Here is a 24,176-nt window from a genome sequence, read left to right as displayed (position 1 = left end):
TGAGGAGGTAGTCAGTAGCAGGTGATGAGTGTTGAGGAGGTAGTCAGCAGCAGGTGATGAGTGTTGCAGTGGTAGCAGGTGATGAGTGAACGTGAGAATTGATCAGCTTGTGGGTGATGAGTCATTGAGGTGATCAGTAGCAAGGTAGTGGTGTGGTGGGGTGTTGATCAGTAGCGGGTGATGGAGTGTTGAAGGAGGTGGCGTCAGTGGCAATTGATGTGGAGTGGTGAGGGTGATCAGCAACCAGGGTGATGGAGTCATTGAGGAGGTGAAAGTCAGTATGGGTGATGGGTGTTGAGGGAGGTAGTCAGTGTGGGTGATGGTGGTGAGGTGTAGTCAAGTGGCAGGTGATGGAGTGTGAGGTAGTCAAGTGGCAGGTGGTGAGTGGTGAGGGAGTAGTCAGCAGTGAAGTGTTGAGGTGGTGATCAGTAGCAAGAGTAGATGTTGAGGGAGGTGATCAATGGCAGGTGATGGAGTGTTGAGGGAGGTGAAGTCAGTAGCAGGTGGAGTAAGGTGTTGGGAGTGAGGTGGTGGCAGGTGGTGGAGTGTTGGGAGGTGAGTCAGCAGCAGGTGATGAGTGTTGAGGGAGGTGGTCAGCAGCAGGTGATGAGTGTTGAGGAGGTGATCAGCAGCAGGTGATGAGATGTGAGGTACAGTCAGCGGCGGGTGATGAGTCTGGTGAGGGTAGTCAGCAGGTGATGAGGTGTGAGGGAGGTGGTCAGTAGCAGGTGATGAGTGTTGGGGAGGTAGTCAGTGGCAGGTGATGGTGGGTGTTGGGGTGATCCAGTGGCAGGTGATGGTGTTGAGGTGTAGTCAGTATGGAGGTGATGGTGTTGAGGTAGTCAGCAGCAGGTGATGAGTGTTGAGGAGGTGATCAGTAGCAGGTGAGTAAGTGCAAGAGGTAAGTCAGCAGCAGGGGTGATACAGAGTGTTAGGGAGGTAAGTCAGTAGCAGGTGAGTAAGTGTTAGGGAGGTGAGTCAGTGGCAGGTGATGGGAGGTGTTGAGGAGTCAGTCAGCAGCAGGTGGTGGTGTTAGGGAGGTAGTCTTGACGGGTGATGGTGTTGAGGAGGTGAGTCAGTGGCAGGTGAGTGGAGTGTGGGGAGGTGGCAGCAGGTGTGGAGTGGGTGAGAGTCAGTGGCAGTGGAGTGGGTGTTGGGGGTGGTCAGCGGCTTGGCAGGTGATGAGGTTGAGGAGGTATCAGCAGCAGGTGATGAGTGCTGAGGAGGTAGTCAGTAGCAGGTGATGAGTGTTGAGGAGGTAGTCAGTAGCAGGTGATGAGTGTTGAGGAGGTAGTCAGCAGCAGGTGATGAGTGTTGAGGAGGTAGTCAGCAGCAGGTGATGAGTGTTGAGGAGGTAGTCAGTAGCAGGTGATGAGTTGAGGAGGTGTCAGTAGCAGGTGATGAGTGTTGAGGAGGTAGTCAGTAGCAGGTGATGAGTGTTGAGGAGGTAGTCAGCAGGTGATGAGTGTTGAGGAGGTAGTCAGTAGCAGGTGATGAGTGTTGAGGAGGTAGTCAGTAGCAGGTGATGAGTGTTGAGGAGGTAGTCAGTAGCAGGTGATGAGTGTTGAGGAGGTAGTCAGTAGCAGGTGATGAGTGTTGAGGAGGTAGTCAGCAGCAGGTGATGAGGTTGAGGGAGGTAGTCAGTAGCAGGTGATGAGTGTTGAGGAGGTAGTCAGTAGCAGGTGATGAGTGTTGAGGAGGTAGTCAGTAGCAGGTGATGAGTGTTGAGGAGGTAGTCAGTAGCAGGTGATGAGTGTTGAGGAGGTAGTCAGTAGCAGGTGATGAGTGTTGAGGAGGTAGTCAGTAGCAGGTGATGAGTGTTGAGGAGGTAGTCAGCAGCAGGTGATGAGTGTTGAGGAGGTAGTCAGCAGCAGGTGATGAGTGTTGAGGAGGTAGTCAGCAGCAGGTGATGAGTGTTGAGGAGGTAGTCAGCAGCAGGTGATGAGTGTTGAGGAGAGGTGAAGTCACAAAGGCAGGTGATGAGCAAGGAGGAGGTAGTCAGTAGCAGGTGATGAGTGTTGAGGAGGTAGTCAGCAGCAGGTGATGAGTGTTGAGGAGGTAGTCAGTAGCAGGTGATGAGTGTTGAGGAGGTAGTCAGTAGCAGGTGATGAGTGTTGAGGAGGTAGTCAAAGGTTAGTGATGAGTGTTGGAGGAGGTAGTCAGCAGCAGGTGATGAGTGCTGGAGGAGGTAGTCGCAGCAGGCAGAGTGTTGAGGAGGTAGTCAGTAGCAGTGATGAAAAGGAGGAGGTAGTCAGTAGCAGGTGATGAGTGTTGAGGAGGTAGTCAGTAGGCAAGTATGAGTGTTGAGGAGGTAGTCAGTAGCAGGTGATGAGTGTTGAGGAGGTAGTCAGTAGCAGGTGATGAGTGCTTGAGGAGCAGTAGTCAGTAGCAGGTGATGAGTGCTATGAGGTAGTCAGTAGCAGGTGATGAGTGTTGAGGAGGTAGTCAGCAGCAGGTGATATTAAGGAGGTAGTCAGTAGCAGGTGATGAGTGTTGAGGAGGTAGTCAGTAGCAGGTGATGAGGCTGAGGAGGTAGTCAGTAGCAGGTGATGAGTGCTGGGAGGAGGCAGTCAGTAGCAGGTGATGAGGGTTGAGGAGGTAGTCATAGCAGGTGATGAGTGTTTATATGCGTCAGTAGCAGGTGATGTGAGTGTTGAGGAGGTAGTCAGCAGCAGGTGATGAGTGCTGAGGAGGTAGTCACAGCAGGTGATGAGTGCTGAGGTGGTAGTCAGTAGCAGGTGATGAGTGTTGAGATAGTCTGTGGCAGGTGATGAGTGCTGAGGAGGTCAGTAGCAGGTGATGAGTGTTGAGGAGAGGTAGTCAGTAGCAGGTGATGAGTGTTGAGGAGGTAGTCAGTAGTAGTGATATGTTGAGGAGGTAGTCAGGCAAGCAGGTGAGAGTGTTGAGGAGGCAGTCAGTAGCAGGTGATGAGTGTTGGAGGAGGTAGTCAGTAGCAGGTGATGAGTGTTGAGGAGGTAGTCAGTAACAGGTGATGAGTGTTGGAGGAGTAGTCAGTAGCAGGTGATGGAGTGTTGAGGAGGTAGTCAGCAGCAGGTGATGAGGTGTTGAGGAGGTAGTCAGTAGCAGGTGATGAGTGTTGAGGAGGTAGCCGCAGCAGGTGATGAGTGTTGAGGAGGTAGTCAGTAGCAGGTGATGAGTGCTGAGGAGGTAGTCATAGTAGGTGATGAGTGTTGAGGAGGTAGTCAGCAGCAGGTGAGGAGTGTTGAGGGAGGTAGTCAGTAGCAGGTGATGAGTGTTGGAGGAGGTAGTCAGTAGCAGGTGATGAGTAAGCTGAGGAGGTAGTCAGTAACAGGTGATGAGTGCTGAGGAGGTAGTCAGCAGCAGGTGGTGAGTGCTGAGGAGGTAGTCAGCAGCAGGTGGTGAGTGTTGGAGGAGGTAGTCAAAGCAGCAGGTCATGAGAAGCGTGGGAGAGTTAACCTTCACTTGGCTTACGTCTAATTTTAAATGTATAAAGGTTACAACACAAGACAGACTGACTCGTCTCTGTTTATAACGTCGTTCATCACTGACAGAACACCGCGGTTCTCTAAATGTTCACCTTATGGCTCCCCGCAGTTGTGGTGAGAAAGTACGCTACATTTACTTGTGTAGATTTAACTTTAGGATATATAATAACCACACGTCTCCTGCAACTACAAAGACGACGTGAGAGTATCCATGGGTGTGATCCAGTGACGCCAAAATATTCAATGTTTGCCAACACTTATGAATTCTAACAAACTTACTCCTCCCCAGTGACGCGCCTCTGTGTCGTCTGGACCTTGAGCATGAGATTTGAGATATAGTTTTTTATTTATTCTTTTTTATTATTATAAAGCCACTGCGTGTTTATTAAAAGGTTTTTATAATACCATCAGGGTAAATGTAGATTGACTGAGAAATAATATGTTATCTAGGCAGACATGCTTAAAGATAAATCACTTACATGTTTACTTTCACAAGATATCTAAAGAATGCCACAAACTCTGATTTACAGCATTTACTTTAAATTATGTGAAGGTTTTAAGTATCTTTTAAGTCCCACACCAGGATACCTCACAGTATATCCGCCATCCGCAAAAGTAAGCCGAGACAAAAATTGTGCGAATAATATTTACATCAAAACTATTTGGTCACTGGCGGTGTTGTGATGGCGGAGGCTGGTGTCCTCACCTGTCGGGCGCAGCCTACACGCCACCTTTGTTTACATCACGCGACCTTGATCGAACACCACAACATCGTCACTGCTTGTACATGGTCTTATTTTACAGCCAGTAAATATATTTTACGAATATATTTTTCCCCTAAATTTAGTGACCTAGTTCTAGCATTCTTAAAGAGGATCTTAGGAAATGGTAACTGGGGCTCTATGGTTGAATTCACCATGATGACTACCATCATGGGATGATGGTAGATGATAAAGTGTGAATTAAATTTTATTATTATTTTTTTTCTTTTACGGGGATTAGCCCACCCGGGCACAGGTCACTGACCCACATCAGGGCCTGGGGCAAAAATGTAATAATAGTAATAGTAATAGTAATAGTAGTAATAATAATAATAATAATAATAATAATAATAATAATAATAATAATAATAATAATAATAATAATAATAATAAAAGAACCACAAAGAAATACAAAAATGAAACAATCAAAAGGTGATAAACAATTTATGTATGTTGTATTGTCAATAGTAAGAGAAACAACTGAGACCCTGCAATTGTGTGTAAATGAAGCAGAAAGTCAGATCAGCAAACTACCATTTGCAATAATTATAGTTCCCGACTAGACATGATACTGAGAGCTCTCTCCTCTTGTTCCACCTTAATACAACACATGTTGTACTGTTTCCTTCCATTATCATCTTTATATATATATATATATATATATATATATATATATATATATATATATATATATATATATATATATATATATATATCAACACCTTGTTACGTGTACTGTTCCAGATGACGCGACATGTTACATAATACTTCTTTGAGATAAATGTACATTATATAATTATAAGGTGCCTTCAAGAGAGCTTAGGCTCTTAACTGGCTCAACCATGTTAATATTATTATTATTATTATCGACTCTGTATCTGTGTTTTTCTGGCAAAATAAACTGTTTTAATTTAAGTATTAATAAAATTATAACTTGAGGTACAAAGACTGAAACATAAAGATGAGGAGAGATGGCAACATTTGTTATCAGTAGCCATCCCTTAACTGAACTGACTACCGCCAATATATATAAACACTGGAGCAAGAGCCTCGGCGTCGCCCCCTGTCTGGGCCCTGCCTCTCACTTGGGACCTGCCACCGCACCAGGAAGCTCCTTCAAGAAGAAGCGTTGCAGTCGACACAAACCATAGCAAAATCATATAAGGGGTTATGTGGAAAACTTCACCCACGAGTTCTAAAATCACCAACAATTAATTAAGCAAAGGAGCAAGTGCGTCCCTAATATATATATATATATATATATATATATATATATATATATATATATATATATATATATATATATATATATATATATATATTATATATATATGTATATGTATATGTGTGTGTGTGTGTGTGTGTGTGTGTGTGTGTGTGTGTTTGTTCACACTACCCGTAATAAATATTAATAATGTTTACACTAGCAGTAATATTTTCACTACAAGTAATGTCTTCACAACTACTAACAGCTAAGCTACTAGTAATGTCTTCACTACTGTACTAGTAATGTTTTCACTACTAGTAATGCCTTCACTACTAGTAATTATCTTCAGTACTAGATATACCTTCACCACTAGTAATATCTTCACTATTATTAGCAGCTTCACTAATAATAATACCCTGACTACTGGTAATGTCTTCACTACTAGTAATACCTTCAGAACTAGTTATATCTTCAGTACTAGCCATATCCACAGTACTGTAGGTGTTTTCACTACTAATGCTGTCTGCACAGTAACAACTACATTTTTTGCCCTTGCCCCATTTATGAATTTGAGGCCTTGCGTATTGTACTTGGACTACTTAAGAACAGTTTAAGTGGATGATAGCGAGGAATTCACAAACCCACAGACAATGACTGTATATTTTGCCGGACCTACTCATATCTTCCGCCAAGGTCATGTTTACTTCTATCAGCCAGTCCTGTGAGAGTCAGGCGACCAGTGACCGCGATACGGGCAGGTGAAGCAAGCTAATTAATCACACGTCGAGGGAGGTGACAGGCGCGTGATATATTATTGGTGCGATGCCATCTGTGTCAGGCTCACTCGCCCCTCCATATTCAAGGACGCCTCTCCTCTTACCATGTAGCACACAAGTGAACGATATCACGTGTTGTCCAACAAACATGACATCTGATCACTCTGGCCTAGGCTCGGTAGAAAGGCGGAGGTACTGTGCGGTCATTGGTGAGAGTATACGGTGTATATACCTCGTGTTCTGGCGCGTTTCCACTCCTCTCCCAGCACACACACACACACAGTGGACAGCGGGGCGAGGGCTTCTTAACGAGTATGGGTGTGTGTGTGTGGTACAATCGGGACTCCACCCAGCCCGACACTCAACAATCAACAAGAGTGGCCGGCCTACACCATCCTCTCTTACACCGTCTTACAGGACCTAAGCGATAGTGTAAGGAGAGAGAGAGAGAGAATAAGAACAAGCAGGTTGAACTAAATATTATACAGACTGAGAAGGAATTTCACAATCTGTTGTGTAATCTTAAGGAGGTAAAAGCTATGGGGAGAAAGCTGAGGTTAGCGAACACAAGCAAATGTTACTGGTGAAAGCTTAGGGACAATGAACTCCGAAAAAAAACATCCACATGAAAGTACAATATCACTAACACAGTGAGTGACATTGTCAGGTCAATCTACCGTAACTAAAAAGACAACAGAGAAACCCTTAGGGACTATATGTGGCAGTGTGAACCAAACAGGGGCAGGTCTTGCAACACACACACACACACACACACACACACACACACACCTTCTGGAATATTGAACACAACATTTTGAAATTCCGGAATAATAGTCGCCGTGCAGATGTGGACCTCAACATCGCAGGAGGAGATCACTAGTGTCTGCAACGACTCCTCCTGGTGTCGTGTTATACGACGCGGAAGATAGCACAGTAATATACGGCAGAAAAATGGATATTGTATGAGTTGTGACACCGGAGAGTGCAGGAGGGCACTGGGTACTGCCTCTACGACGCTCCCACACTGTGCCTCCCGCCCATGTGTGGGGGAGGCAGTGGGAGGGCGAGCGTCACTGCAGCTCTTCTTTACTTTGTCCTCGGGTTGACCACTCCTCCTGGTGCTCAGGTTCACCAAATTGGTCCTGCACCTGGTAGAATACATCATCCCACACACGTCTGCCTCACTGCACGTCACTAACACACTTCCCTGCCCTACACGTCACATCAACACACTCTCCTGCCCTTCACGTCACACCAACACACTCTCCTGCCCTACACGTCACACCAACACACTCTCCTGCCCTACACGTCACATCAACACACTCTCCTGCCCTACATGTCACACCAACACACCTCTCCTGCCCTACACGTCACATCAACACCCCTCCTGCCCTTCACGTCACACCAACACACTCTCCTGCCCTACACGTCACACCCACACACTCTCCTCCCCCCACACGTCACACCAACACACTCTCCTCCCCACACGTCACCAACACACTTCCTGCCCTACACGTCACACCAACACACTCTCCTGCCCTACACGTCACACCAACACACTCTCCTGCCCTACACGTCACACCAACACACTCTCCTGCCCGACACGTCACACCAACACACTCTCCTGCCCTACACGTCACACCAACACGCCTCCTGCCCTACACGTCACACCAACACACTCTCCTGCCCTACACGTCACACCAACACACTCTCCTGCCCTATCGTCACACCAACACACTCTCCTGCCCTACACGTCACACCAACACACTCTCCTGTCCTACACGTCACACCAACACACCTCCTGCCCTACACGTCACATCAACACACTCTCCTGCCCTACACGTCACACCAACACACTCTCCTGCCCTACACGTCACATCAACACACTCTCCGCCCTACACGTCACACCAACACACCTCCTGCCCTACACGTCACAACAACACACTCCACTGCCCTACACATCACACCAACACACCTCCTGCCCCACACGTCACACCAACACACTCTCCTGCCCAACACGTCACACCAACACACTCTTCTGCCCTACACGTCACACCAACAAACTCTCCCTGCCCACGTCACATCAACACACTCTCCTGCCCTACATGTCACACCAACACTCTCTCTCCTGCCCTACAGTCACATCAACACACCCTCCTGCCCTACACGTCACACCAACACACTCCCGCCCTACACGTCACACCAACACACTTCCTTCCCACACGTCACACCAACACACTCTCCTGTCCTACACGTTACACCAACACACTCTTCTGCCCCCACGTCACACCAACACACTCTCTGCCCTACACGTCACATCAACACACTCTCCTGCCCCACGTCACACCAACACACTCTCCTGCCCTACATGTCACACCAACACACTCGTGCCCTACACGTCACATCAACACACTCTCTGCCCTACACGTCACACCAACACACTCTTCTGCCCTACACGTCACACCAACACACTCTCCTGCCCTACACGTTACACCAACACACTCTTCTGCCCTACACGTCACACCAACACATTCTCCTGCCCTACACGTCACACCAACACACTCTCCTGCCCTACACGTCACACCAACACACTCTTCTGACCTACACGTCACACCAACACACTCTCTGCCCTACACGTCACATCAACACACTCTCCTGCCCTACACGTCACACCAACACACCTCCTGCCCTACTCGTCACACCAACACACTCTCCTGCCCTACTCGTCACACCAACACACCCTCTGCCCTACTCGTCACACCAACACACTCTCCTGCCCTACTCGTCACACCAACACACTCTCCTAGCCTACACGTCACACCAACACATTCTCCTGCCCTACTCTGTCACACCAACATACTCTCCTGCCCTCACGTTACACCAACACACTCTTCTGCCCTACACGTCACAACAACACATTCTCTGCCCTACACGTCACACCAACACACCTTCCTGCCCTACACGTCACACCAACACACCTCCTGCCCTACACGTCACACCAACACACTCTCCTGCCCTACTCTGTCACACCAACACACTCTCCTGCCCTACACGTTACACCAACACAACTCTTCTGCCTCTACACGTCACACCAACACATTATCCTGCCCTACACGTCACACCAACACACTCTCCTGCCCTACACGTCACACCAACACACCCCTCCTGCCCTACACGTCACACCAACACACTCTGCTGCCCCCACGTCACACCAACACACTCTCCTGCCCTACACGTCACACCAACATACTCTCCTGCCCTACACGCACACCAACACACCCTCCTGCCCTACACGTCACACCAACACACTCTCCTGCCCTACACGTCACACCAACACACTCTCCTGCCCTACTCGTCACACCAACACACTCTCCTGCCCACGTCACACCAACACACTCTCCTGCCCTACTCGTCACACCAACACATTCTCCTGCCCTACTGGTCACACCAACACACTCTCCTGCCCTACACGTTACACCAACACACTCTTCTGCCCTACACGTCACACCCCAACACATTCTCCTGCCCTACACGTCACACCAACACACTCTCCTGCCCAACACGTCACACCAACACACTCTCCAGCCCTACACGTCACACCAACACACTCTCTGCCCTACTCGTCACACCAACACACTTCCTAGCCTACACGTCACACCAACACATTCTCCTGCCCTACTCGTCACACCAACACACTCTCCTGCCCTACACGTTACACCAACACACTCTTCTGCCCTACACGTCACACCAACACATTCTCCTGCCCTACACGTCACACCAACACACTCTCCTGCCCTACACGTCACACCAACACACTCTCCTGCCCTACACGTCACACCAACACACTCTCCTGCCCTACACGTCACACCAACACACTCTCCTGCCCTACACGTCACACCAACACACTTCCTGCCCTACACGTCACACCAACAACCCCTCCTGCCCTACACGTCACACCAACACACCCTCTCCTGCCCTACACGTCACACCAACACACTCTCCTGCCCTACTGTCACACCAACACACTCTCCTGCCCTACTGTCACACCAACACACCTCTCCTGCCCTACTCGTCACACCAACACACCTCCTGCCCTCTCTGTCACACCAACACACTCTCCTGCCCTACACGTCACACCAACACACTCTCCTGCCCTACACGTCACACCAACACACCTCCTGCCCTACTCGTCACACCAACACACTCTCCTGCCCTACACGTTACACCAACACACTCTTCTGCCCTACTCGTCACACCAACACACTCTCCTGCCCTACTGTCACACCAACACACCCTCCTGCCCCACGTCACACCAACACACTCCTCCTGCCCCACGTCACACCAACACACTCTCCTGCCCTACTCGTCACACCAACACACTCTCCTGCCCTACACGTTACACCAACACACCTCTCCGCCCTACTCGTCACACCAACACATTCTCCTGCCCTACTCGTCACACCAACACACTCTCCTGCCCTACACGTTACACCAACACACTCTTCTGCCCTACACGTCACACCAACACATTCTCCTGCCCTACACGTTACACCAACACACTCTTCTGCCTCTACACGTCACACCAACACATTCTCCTGCCCTACACGTCACATCAACACATTCTCCTGCCCTACACGTCACACCAACACACTCTCCTGCCCTACACGTTACACCAACACACTCTTCTGCCCTACACGTCACACCAACACACTCTCCTGCCCTACACGTCACACCAACACACTCTCCTGCCCTACACGTCTCTTCTACGTCTACATATCTTTATCAATCACCTTTACGTCTCTGAGATAAGACACCAGGGTGATGTCTTACCTTTGTTGGAATAAGTTCCGCCACTCTCCCACACCCTCACACACCACCTATACGCACCCCACACCGACATGGGATACGGAAAAAAAAAGACAAAACCCCCACCGGACATAAACACCACCCCTACCGGATAAAACCCCACCGACAAAATCGCCTCACAGTAAAAAATTAAATAAAATGTATTTAAAGTTTTCAATAGTTTTCTTACAAATCCACTTTGTTAGTATCTCTTAATAATACAATGTATGTATGGAATAATTGACAACTAATACCTCACCAACATCCTCTGTGAGAGTTGGAATCGTGGATTCCAACAGGTGGTGGGCTACTCTCTCACCCTACAATTTGGACTGCTATTGAGTGCGTCAACATAGACGCAGCCATTGTGTCCACACATCTTACACTTGACGCGAGAGACCAACCACTCCAAAAAGGAGTAAGACGGGAAACCAGAGACCTTCAAAAACGACTCGGAAATCTGTGTTGATTTTAGAGATGATTGCAAGACATTGGAGGAAATGTTCAGAGGTACTGGGCATAATATAGGCTTATGATATGACTATAGTCCAGTATAACCTACACTTCATTTGGTCCACGCCGTCTTAGTAAGATATATTGTCAAAGTGGAGTTGTAAGAAATTAATAAAAACTCCAATTAGATTTTGTCTTATATTTGTTTTAACATGAGATAAATGTTGATGCTGATATAGTTTTAATTAATTCTTTATCATATAAATTACATTTCATAATGTTCGCTATTATAAACATTAAATAGATTTTGTTATATTTTTTACTATGAGGGGATTTTGTCTGTTATGGGTTTTGTCCGGTTGGGGTGGAGGTTTTGTCCGGTTGGGGGTGGGGTTTATGTCCGGTGCGGTTTTTGTCTAGTGGGGTTTTTGTCGTTTTTTGTCCGGGGGTGTTTGTCCTTGGGGGTTTTGTCCGGTGAGTTTTTTGTCATGGACCCCGTCGACACAACCCACGCCCAAATACCCCCATGCCCACACACCCCACGCCCATATACCCCAAACCCACGCAGCTTACGCTCACACACTGAGCCCACACATCCCATACTCACACCACGCCCACACCCACGGCCACACAACCTACACCCATACATCCCACGACCACACAGCTCAATAGGACACATCCCACGACCATGTACCTCAATACCACATACCCGGCGTCCATACTTACCCCTTCTTACTTTTTTATAAATTACGTCAATTCAGATTCACGTTTATATTGTGGAGCTACATGAAATATATATATATATATATATATATATATATATATATATATATATATATATATATATATATATATATATATATATATATATATACATATATATATATACAAGTAAATCACTGTAGGTGCGCGAGATCTAGGTATATGCTGATAACCACAAGGAAAAGAAGAAAAACACGAAGTTCCCAAGCGCTTTCGTGTAATTCACATGTACATAGTAGTTAAAGACCGTGCAGGTGTACAGTAAGCAATGTTTCTCGATATTATAAAACTCAAATAAACCACATTTTGGAATTTACATCAGCAGTCAATCGAAATAACAATAAAATACAGTATGAACTGAAATGTGGAGACCAGTTGATTATGATCGCAAGAAACAATTTTGTTACCCCACTAAAAGACTAACATTCTTTTTGGTGCTATTCTATTAGAAAACGACAAAAGGTTATGGGTAACTATAAAAAGTATATTCTTTCATTTTTATTTTTGTGTCATCAGCAAATTTACTTAAGTTGCTGTTTACGCCGAAATCTATGTCGTTTATGTATATAATAAATAATAATGGTCCAAGCACTGAGCCTTGAGGAACTCTACTAGTGACGTTGCTCCAATCGGATTGAGGTTGTAGGTCATATAGGGCCCCATTCTTAATAAGTCGCAAGTCCCTAATTAACGCAATCATTAGGATCCAAGCCCATTCGAAGTGGGCCCAGTGTTATATTAATAATTAGGTTGCAATTATTCGGGTCTTATAAGGACTGGGGCCGATTTAAAACGGTTACCAGACTGTCTCGCATCCACCTATGCTGACAATACCTCACTTTTTGCTGCTTCTACTTAGACTAAGTCAATAATATGTGGTGTCATTATTAGACATACAAGATTAAAGTTTATTTTGCTTAAGCATACCATTAACACCAAGTTAAAGATAAAACTCACGAAGTATGTGTGTAGTTTTCAGTTTTTTTCTTCCTCTAACACGAATACCGCTCAACTGTCTAAGGTCTGCAGCGTTATTGATCTTATACTGTTGGACAAGACATCCCGCAGTGCGCAGTTCCTGTTTCCTCAAAATTGGAGATATATTATTGAACATAGTGGAAATATTTCATCTGTGTTTCACAAGATCTTCAACAATTTTAATTCAGTGTAATAAAATATACCTGATTACTATATCACCGCTACAGTCACTAGCCACGCAGATATATACTGTAATATATTTTGAGTGTGTAAACGAAAGAAAATGTAGCATAATAATTATCTTGTTATATTTTTACTAATATCTTTCACATTAATCACAGTCGTATAACGTTTATCTGAAGCTACAGTCATACTGTTTACAACCTTTAATAAACCTAAGACGCTGACACGATAGGCGAGCTTCCTCCCACCAGGACCTCAAGGCCACCACACAATTCGAGTGCGTAGCCACAGAACCCGCCTCTCTATAATGATGTTTATTAGCTCTCCGTCGAGTCAGAGGTTGATGCTACCCATCAAAACATAGGGACTGTTCAGGTAACGTCCTGCCAAATTTGGGGGCTATATAAACAGATTAAAGGTTCGAACATCGAGGTGAGAATAAAAACCTGATCTCATTAATATTTACGCGACATATAAAAGCTCGAGTCGGGCTATTAACTTGTTTCTTTGGATACTAAATATGAATATTTCACATGAACAACTTTTTTTGTAACCTAAAAGTTGTAAAGGACGACAGCTTCACCCGCAGCGTCAGTGCACCATCCATCACAGCCTGAAACATCGTCTATTTCTAAAAATCCTGGAACCGAGCTACCTTAAACATAGTGGGTACTCACTGGCTCCTGCAGAAGGTGAGGGTGTGGAGAGCGGAGCGATCTTGAAGGTCTTGGCTGGCTGAGGGGAAGGAGGCTCGGGGGTGAACGGGATGGAGATCCTAGTCACCACACGCCCGATGCGAGTAGGGACGCGCAGACCTGAGGGCTTAGGGATGATGTCCATGGTGGCGTGGGTGTGCGGTGATGGCGTCGTAATAACTATATACCGCTATAAGATACTGGTGATGTTGATGTGCAGCCTGCGGCCAACTAATGTACAGTAGTGTAGCAGATCACTTAATATATCATTGCTGCTAACAAATCGCTGAGAAGTTAATCTTTCACTTGTGGCTATGAATTATGAACACTTTCAAGAAAATTTGCGTTTCTGGTTTTCTATTCACTTTTGATTCTATCTGATTGATAAAGTAATGTATGGTGTGACGAAGAGTTGTTTTAGAAGGACCTTCTCGGTGATTTTTGGAGGAGTTCGTCTTCCTGGTGAGACTCTGTCCTGCTGGGAAATAAAATGAAACATTACTAACATGACCTATGTTATGTGAACAAGGATGAGTTTGTTATGAGACACACAGATGAGTTTGTTGTAGAGCACGACACAGTAATAATGTGTAACCCTCCTCTTACACGTTTTTTTAATGTAATAATGAACCATCAATGTGTTAGAAATCAAAAAATACAATTTATATTTAAATATTTGATAATATACTAGATTGTAAAATACACACATACACATTATTTTGGTCTCTTTCTAGTTATCACACTACAGGATAAAATTTATACTCACCAATTATTCAACATATACAGTATAAAGCAGAGCGCGTATTTTTCACAATTACGACAGCTATACAAATCATGACTTTATTACTCGTCAATTTCCAGAGGACTTCAACATGGCGCTATTTCTTGACTTGTGTACCAATACGGCATTCATGATTCTCACAGCCTTTTACTATTTGTACATGGACACAAAGTGGGTTGAAACATAATTGGAAAATACGTTTTTGATTTGTGTGCTTGCTCTTTGTAAAAACCCGATCATTGCAACAGCTCCATCAATGTTCAGATCGATGCATTTGATTAATCCATGCCTGCCTCACGGATGAATACCTCCAGCGTCGTAAATATTGCGTCTGAGGTTACTGGAATCTCCTCAATCACGCGCTAGGATAAACTATAGATCTTAGTCTTTTTCCACTTCAGATTATCCCTAACATAGATTGCTACTCCGCCTCCTTTCCTGGTCTGCCTATCGGTATGGAACAGTTTGTAACCCGCAATTTGGTATTCGACTGGTAATTCACGTGTGTCGAGGTAGAGGAAACAAATAGACGTGAGCTTCCACACCATAAGGACTAGTGATCTCAACTCTCTGTATCACTCCGCGCTGGCATGTACAGATGCCAGCATTCACAAGCTGAATACATAATATGTAAATATGATAATTCACATACATAACATGGTACATAATAAATGGAAGTATTACATAGGATTAATACATGTTCTGTAATACTTTACAATACATAATTAATCGAGTAATATAAGAATACATAGCTTAAGGTACTACTTTGTGTCCATATTATACAAATAACAAAAATTTATCACTTGCACAGATACTTGAGCCCAGCTAGTGAGACACCAGGCGATCAGTTTCGGGTTGAGTCAAAAGGAAACAGACAATGCTTCAGGTCACTCATACTCTGTCTTCAACTTGCTCCTTGACTTCTTCATAGCACGAAGGATGGAAAACCTCGCTTCACACAGGTAATCCAAGTTATGGGAAATGGTCGCACTCCCCTAATAGCGACCTATACAGTAGTAGAAACAGACAACTAAAAATACTAGAACGTCAGAACTTTAGTAGAAACAGACAACTAAAAATACTAGAACGTCAGAACTTTACCCACTTCAGTTCAGAAAATCGATTCATTATTTCCAATTTAAAGATGAGGCCGATGAACACTTTGTGCTACATCGTTATCCTCCGCGACGTCACTTACACAGCTTGTGGTGCATCTATAGTCCTCAGATTGAAAACCTCTATGTTAAACTATGTCCTCCAGAGCACCTCCTACCTCCCTAATCACCAAAGACAGATAAATACCTAAACGTTACTAAATATCGTCGACAGCATAACTTTATACCTTTATATATTAGAATCCCCCTGTATATATGGGTCAAAATTAGAAACATATATGAAGTCAAATTAAACATGACAACAGATCGCCACTCCCTCTATCAGACCACGCGGACGTTTTTAAGTGATGCGAATTAAACATAAATTTTTTCTTGGTGATGAGTATTTGCGACAGTATTTTCGATTTTTTTTACTTTGAAATATAAGCTAATAGAGGAAAATATTACCTTTCTGTCACCCTCACATGTTAAAGAGTGTTCATGATCTCAAGAGAGTTTGTACACTGAGGACGTAGGCAAGATGTGTTGTGACAGAAGCTAAAGGAAATTCTTATGTAAATTATAAATCTGTACTTTCATACACACGCATATATAAACAACTACCGTATATATTGAGATACAAACACACACGCAAGTTGAAACTCACACACACACACACACACACACACACACACACACACATACACACAAAAGCATATCCCATTAGGTATACACTGTTTTACTTACTGCTCAAGGTCATTGTTTGATATAGGGATAAGCAACTATATTGTCTGTCCCTGTCCGCTCGAGAAAAACAAGAACCCAAACACGGTCAGCCTTGGGGTGAGGATGTCCCGCGTATGGTGGTGTTCAACTGTAATGAGTGCATATAAGCTTGTCAGAACCAGCAGCCTCCGTCAGGGTCCCTTCGTCAAGAGGGTGTCACTGATGTGTTAACTTTGTGTTTGTTAACGCACACACACACACACACACACACACACCTTGCACACTTTTACTCCGACCCTCCCTCCTGCTCTCACACACACACTCCCTCCTCCTCCTCTCCTCCTCCTCTCTCTCCCTCCCCTCCCCTCCTCACTCTCCTCCCCTCCCTCCTCTCACCTCCTCCTCACTCTCCCTCCCCCTCACTCTCTCCCCCTCACTCTCCCCTTCCCCCCTCACTCTCCACACACTCTCCCTCCTCTCCACACCTCCCTCTCCTCCTCCCCTCCCTCTCTCCTCTCACACTCCCTCTCCTCACTCTCCCCCCCTCCCTCTCCTCACTCTCCTCTCTCTCCCACTCTCCCACCCCTCCCCTCCTCACCCTCCCTCCTCTCCCTCCCCACCCTCCCCACCTCCCCTCCCTCCCTTTCCCCTCTCCCCTCCTCACTCTCCCCTCCTCACTCTCACACACTCCTCTCTTCACTCTCTCACACACACCCCTCCTCACTCTCACACACTCCTCTCTTCACTCTCTCACACACACCCCTCCTCACTCTCACACACACCAGTCAATTACACACTCAGGAAAAAAAAATCTTTACAATCCTCTTTCTGTCGTCCAGAACTATTACATTACATCTTAGCTTCATTAAGCACTGACGTAACTATTCAAACTTTCACTCTTCACACACAGTGATCATCCCAGAGGATAATTTTCGTGGGTAACAACAAGAAAACTTGCACCAGCGAGCGAAAGAACGCGAGGAATGGCTACAAGAGGGAAATGTGTGTGGAGTAGCGGGGTTCGGTGCCTTCTTCACTGCCACTTCATGACACTCCCTGGCACTCTGTCACCAATACGCCCCTTTTTGGTTTTCTATATCTGTCACACACTGCTCTTGGCGTCCCGTCGCCCCTTCACGCTCACCGTGTTGAAAATATTTCCAATCCTTGGGGGCTTCCACGCGAGTTTAAGGTGCCAAGATTGACTCCCAGTAAAGAGGTGGGAGAATTTTAGTAATAAGAATAAAATAAAATGTTTAAAATTTTGTTAATGTGTCAGTATTACTAGTCCAGTATAAAACATTTTGCATGTCTACCGAGATGGATGGTTGCAAGGCATTTCGATACAGTGGCGCCGATTAAAACGTTTCGTTATGTCTCATAATACACACCTATGTTGAGCGTCGGGTCTTGTTATTCTAGCTGCTGTGAAGTATATGGCGACACGACAGTCAACATCACGCCACATTCTTGTGTCTACTAACACAGACAGCCTCGTTAACACACCTCTCCTAGCTTCCTGTTCAAGTTACCGAAGAATAAGTCTAATTTTGTACCAACGAGTTTATTTCCTCTCTGAGACTTACCCGAATGGAGCATACTGAGCACAAGAGATTAAGGTACACGTTGGTCTAGTGGAGTCAAGTCTACTAGAAAGCTGTTAGGTTATCAAGTTAACTACTCAACTTCTAGTTCTACTTCTATAAGAGTGCCTTCGGACTACTAGATAGTCCTACAACACCCAACAGATGTCCCCAAAGAAGGTATTGTCAGATGCGTGCTCATCTACTGTATAAACTAGTAAATACGGCTAAAACCTTGATGCAAGAGCGGCCTACAGGTTACGGTGTGGGCAATTAAGTGTGGCGACACCGATGAATAGTAATGATAAATGTCCACACAAGATGCTAAGTGAATGATCTCTGTCTGTCAATCACATTTACCCAACAATTCTCTATATAATATTTACTTTAATGATTTTATAAATATATGTTTCTGCAACACACACACACACACACACACACACCACAACCGCATCCAACCCATACAAGCACGTACTGATCGCTATAAGAACAGCCCAGTCCTAACCATTGTAAAAAATATCAATAACTTATCAACCAGTGTATTCACTCCCAGTCAATCTTAACGTTTTTGCACTGTCACTATGTTGAAATGACCCTGTAGTATGACATTCTCCCCACCTAGTCATCATATTTCATATTTATATCACTTACGTCATTTGTATATTATTTGTCAATCAAGAGACTCATTCCCCAATTATGCAACTGTATATTTTCAGCCTTCCGGCTGCCTTGCTCTTTCAATATACCGTTAATTATTATTATTATTACACACACACAAAGTGATAACTTGATCGTAATAGAAAAAAATATATATATTTAACCGAGATAAAAAAAATTAAACCACAATATATATATATATATATATATATATATATATATATATATATATATATATATATATATATATATATATATATATATATATATATATATATATATATATATATATATATATTCTTCGCCACAGGAAGATTGGCACAAACTAGAAGTGTCTGTCTCTTTTAGTGAGCTATGACCAACAGTTTGTTTTTAATTTTTCCGTGTAATTGACACTAGAGAAGCGTAGGACTTGACCAAAAACGTAAGCTTCTAGGTACTGCCCGCAAGACCAAATATAAGCTCGCAGAGTCCAGTAGTTAGAATGTTAAATATATAAATTAAAATTCTCTCATAGAACAATACGCGATGATATTAAGTGTTGTCACCTAACCTGACCTTGGCTGTTGACGAAACAAGCTATAAAGCAAGTTTCGTCAGTAATGGCTAGTGCTACTTGTGAACAGTGTTGTGCCCTTCTGAGGTCAAAGAAGAAAACTTGAAATTAAAGGAAGTGATAGCGAGGATGAAGGAAGAAGACACGAGACAAGGAAAGCCCGTGTCTGACGAAAACTGGGGCGAATGGAAGGTTGTGAGGAGAGGAACGACCAAAATGGTGGTGAGAAAAGACACCAAGGAAACGACAACAGCTAAGTGTAAAAACTCTTTTAGTCCTTTGATAGACGAATTGGACGTTAGCATAGTCAGGGACAGGGCCGAGAGGGAAGGTACGAAAACCTTAATTGTTGGCGATTCCCAGGTACGGTACCTGGATAGAGCTTTTTGTCGTAGGAATAAAAATAGGATGAGGGTTTGTTTACCAGGAGTTAGGGTGGGGGATATAGTTGACAGGACAGACAATATCTTGTCTGGTAATGGGAACAAACCCATTATCTGCCTTCGTGCAGGAGGCGATGATATTGGCAGGTGTAGGAGTGAGGAGCTTCTTGATAAGTTCAAGACATCTATAGAATGCATTAGGTTGAAGGGAGGGATCTCTATCATATGTGGTGTCCTGCCTAGAAGGAGAGTTGGCAAGGAAAGGTTGTCAACGGCAGTTGGTGCCAACAGCCGTCTTGACAGATATTGCAAGTCAATATCAGTCCCATTCATTGACAACTGGGACAACTTTTACGGCAGAAGGGACCTTTATGCTAGGGATTGGGTGCATCTCTCTAAGGATGGGGTGGCAACCCTGGCTGGCTCTCTCGAGAGGGCAGTTCAAAAGATGTCGAACTCTTTAAACTGCTTGGGGCACACATGGGCACGGGGGTGGAGGAGACTGCAGTGGAAGCGGGTAAACAGATTGAAAGGTTATAGGGAAATAGTGCTAGGAATGATGACAAAACTAAATTAGGCAGGGAGTTAAAACCTAAACGCATCAAAGAGAGGACTCAGAACACAACTAACTTAAATGTCTACTGTGCAAACAGTAGGAGTATGAGAAACAAAATGGATGAAATCAGGGCGTTGGTATGTACCGAAAAAATCGATATAATAGCATTCAACGAAACATGGATAAACTTAGACTCACGTGAGTTACCCGTCGAATACCAAATTGCAGGTTACAAATTATTCCCTACCGATAGGCAGATAAGGAATGGAGGCGGAGTAGCAATCTATGTCAAGGATAATCTGAAGTGTAAAATAAATAAGGAAATAAAAACTGAACTGAAAACAGAAACAATTTGGATAGAACTAATCGACGGTAGGGAAAAAATAATCACAGGAGCAATATATAGACCTCCTAATCTTGACAGAGTTAATGAGCCACTTATTTGGGATGAAATGCGCAGGGCTTCCATACAGAGCAGTCTGTAAGGTAGACGACTTTAACTTTAGCCAAATAGATTGGATTGACCCCACCCGGGGTAATAATATACTCGATTTAGTTCTGTCAAACAGAGAAAGCCTCATTAATAATGTTGCCAACAGCGATCACAAAGAAATAAGATTTCAATTAGAATTTAATGGCAGTCGCAAGGAAAATTCCATTAAAGTCCCAGATTTCAGAAGAAACTTTGACAGGTTGAAAAGGCAGCTGAGAGAAAGGGGTATCACGTTTGGGGATGGATTACAGGACCTCGCGTGGTGACCTCACACAGAGGGCTAGCTCACTTACCTGGAAACCTGACAACGATATCCTCACAAAATATGACGGTTGAGGATGAACTGATCACAGATCTGAGGTTCCACAACAATTTAAATAATGAGTTACGTAATACACAAAGGCAGAACATACCATACAAAAAACTCAGATCAGACAACAATGTCCCTAAATGGATAAATAATTATTGAAAAAATATTATTGGACAAAGGAGGCTATAGGTAAAGGAATAAATCGTGGAGTTTACCTCGGATATTATTATAAGGTATTGGCGGTAGGGTTAAGACCGAGATAAGAAAAGAAAGAGGAATAATGAACTGACGGTAGCAAGGGAGGAAGTGAAACCCAAAGGGATTCTTTCAAATGTATCAAACTAAAACACGAGAAAAGATTGGACCAGTCAGATACCGGCGAGCTAACTGATAACGACGGAGAAATGAGCAATAATCTGAATAAATATTTTTCAACAGTTTTCACCACCGAAAATTTAAACATGATATCCGAAGCACCGACTATATACAGAGTCAGTGAGGAATAGATTAAGCGAGATAGTAGTGACTAGTAACGATGTTAGTAAGCAAGTAGACAAGCTAAAGCCTAATAAGTCGCTAGGTCCCGATGAGATATTTGCAGAGTATTAAAAATGTTAGCAAGAGCTTTGGATGCCCTTAGCTATGTTTAACATGTTCTTAAAACGGGTGTAGTACCAGAATCCTGGAGGATAGCGAATGTAATACCGATTTGAAGAGAGATAGATCACTATCCTCTAACTACCGCAATCAGTTTAACATCAATTGCAGGCAAATTAATGGAAGTAATAATTTCAAACTTTATTCGAAATCACCTGGAAGCACAAGAAGTTGATCAATGATTTCCATGGCTCCACATGCGGGCGTCCACGCGTAACTAATCTATTAACATTCTTTGTATCTGTTTTCAATCAGTGGACAGGGCATGACTATGACGTGTTATATCTTCGACAGAGTCCCCACGAAAGACTAATAAGAAAAGTGGAGGCTCATGGCATTGGAGATATTCTAAAATGTGGATTAGGGCGTGGTTACAGGACAGTAAACAGCAGTGAGCATTAACGGCACTAAATCCGATTGGAGTAACGTCACTAGTGGAGTACTCAAGGCTCAGTACTTGGACCATTATTATTTATTGCATAAACGACATAGATATCGGTATAGACAGCAACATAAGAATTTGCTGATGACACTCAGAAGAGAACTCCGCAAAACTACAGGAAGATCTACAAAATTTGATTGGTCTAAACATAGATGAAATTCATATGGACAAATGAAGTACTTAATCTGGGAGATGTAAACAGAGAAACCAGATGAACAGTGTTATAGAAAAATCCAAATGTGAGAAAGATTTAGGAGTACAGTAATAATTAGTAGGAATCTTAAGCCAATAAACAATGTATATTTGTTCGAAACAAGGCTAATAAAGTACTTGGGTTCATACGAAGGAGTGTTAGTTACAAGACTAGGGAGTCATTCTAAAACTTTATCTTGCGCTTGTGTGAGACCTCACTTGGATTACGCAGTTCAATTCTGGTCACCGTATTACAGAATGGATATGGAATCCTTGGAAAGAATTGAGAGAATAATAAAGACTAATCGGCATCAGAGACAGGTTAAAGCAGCTTAACACACTCCTCGAGAGACGTAGAGTGAGGCGATAAGATAGAGGTGTATAAATGAAGTCAGGGGCTAAACGGTGTGAAGATGTGGGACAACACACGGCTACCATACGAGAACACTGCACTCACTTCCTTAAAAACATTTCGCAAAAACACTTGTGCAGAACTCTCTAAACATTTAAATGTTTTTTACACTTTAATTTTCTTTTATTTTTTTAGTGATTATCTCTTTTAACTTCACGAAATGATCTGACTGTCCGTTTTATTGTTTCACTTTTGTTTCACTCATGTTGTGTTTGCTTCCACTCACTGTATACTGTACATCATATAGGAGAAATATACAAAAAATAATGTGTAACAATCTAATGTGTAATTATTAATACCATGAAAATGTAATTCAGATGATATTAATGTTTTATAATAATTTCCTCGAGATAAATTACTGTACAGTATTTGTTTTTATTTATTTTATTAGGCACCCCTACATCCTTGTGTAAGGTTAAGCGCGCAGAAGCGTTTACAGCGCCCAACAGGGAAGCATGCTTAGTTCATGCTTGCCTTTATGTCTCATGAGGGCGTAGAAGCCTGAAGAGTCAAGGACGTAGAAGCCTGAAGAGTCAATGGTTTTATGTCAAAGCAAGTTATTGGTGTTACGACCCTTGGCCTCATAGGTTGTAACAATATCACAAATTCAAATTTCTCTTTGTACTATGGGTCCAGGAATAGATCCCACCAAATTCATCACCTCATTACTATGGGGTATATTGAAATTCATGAAGTAACACTAAAACAACAATAATAAGACAAGATGTTTGGAAGTGGCGTATTGAGTGTCGGAATTAGCGTCCAAATATTATCACACAAACATCAATATCAATCAACACAAATCAAGGCTAGTCAAATACCAACTCCCAAAAACATAAGAGAGAGAGAGAGAGAGTATATTACTTAATCCTTAAGACATCTGTTCCTAGACTACCAGCTGGTCACCGACGTCACCTTTACTGCCAAATACTGACGTAACATATCCTGATTACAAAACGTAAAACCATTTAAATTACCATACTGACATTAATTCCACATATTCAACCTATGTAAAACCCAATGTATAAAAGCAATACAATAAACATAATGCAATAAACAAAGCATACTTAAATAAGGGCCCAGCTGGTGTGGGTGAGCAGTGAGAAGCTGCCTCGAGACACCTGCACACACCATCAGAAACAACGACCTTTATACAAAGAACAGAAAACTAACAGTGACACTCGTGCATTGGAAGCTCCAAACAACT

General features: G+C 43.8%; 1 protein-coding gene and 1 long non-coding RNA gene across 7 annotated transcripts in view; one reads left to right on the top strand and one right to left on the bottom strand.

The window, feature by feature from the left end:
• LOC121868110 overlaps nt 1–24,176 on the bottom strand; it is a 73,823-nt gene that overhangs the window by 17,939 nt on the left and 31,708 nt on the right. The window contains exon 2 of one of the 2 annotated variants that reach the window (XM_042368382.1): nt 14,110–14,602. The gene's annotated coding sequence lies outside the window, so the exon portion shown is untranslated. Of the gene's footprint in view, nt 1–14,109; nt 14,606–24,176 lie in introns of both variants that reach the window. The other variant, XM_042368381.1, reaches the window with a different exon arrangement.
• On the top strand, nt 1,223–2,283 carry LOC121868111. 5 transcript variants are annotated; one of them, XR_006089316.1, is made up of 4 exons: nt 1,223–1,240; nt 1,459–1,604; nt 1,995–2,122; nt 2,248–2,283. It is a non-coding gene; the product is annotated as an uncharacterized LOC121868111 (long non-coding RNA). The 5 variants fall into 5 exon arrangements; XR_006089320.1 differs by having other exon boundaries at nt 1,459–1,618; nt 2,009–2,122; XR_006089317.1 differs by lacking the exon at nt 2,248–2,283 and adding an exon at nt 2,218–2,231.

This window comes from Homarus americanus, unplaced genomic scaffold, assembly GCF_018991925.1.
Source record: "Homarus americanus isolate GMGI-L3 unplaced genomic scaffold, GMGI_Hamer_2.0 scaffold47967, whole genome shotgun sequence".
NCBI lineage: Eukaryota > Metazoa > Arthropoda > Malacostraca > Decapoda > Nephropidae > Homarus > Homarus americanus.
Note: the sequence above shows the minus strand (reverse complement) of the source record. Positions and strands in the feature narration are given on the sequence as shown.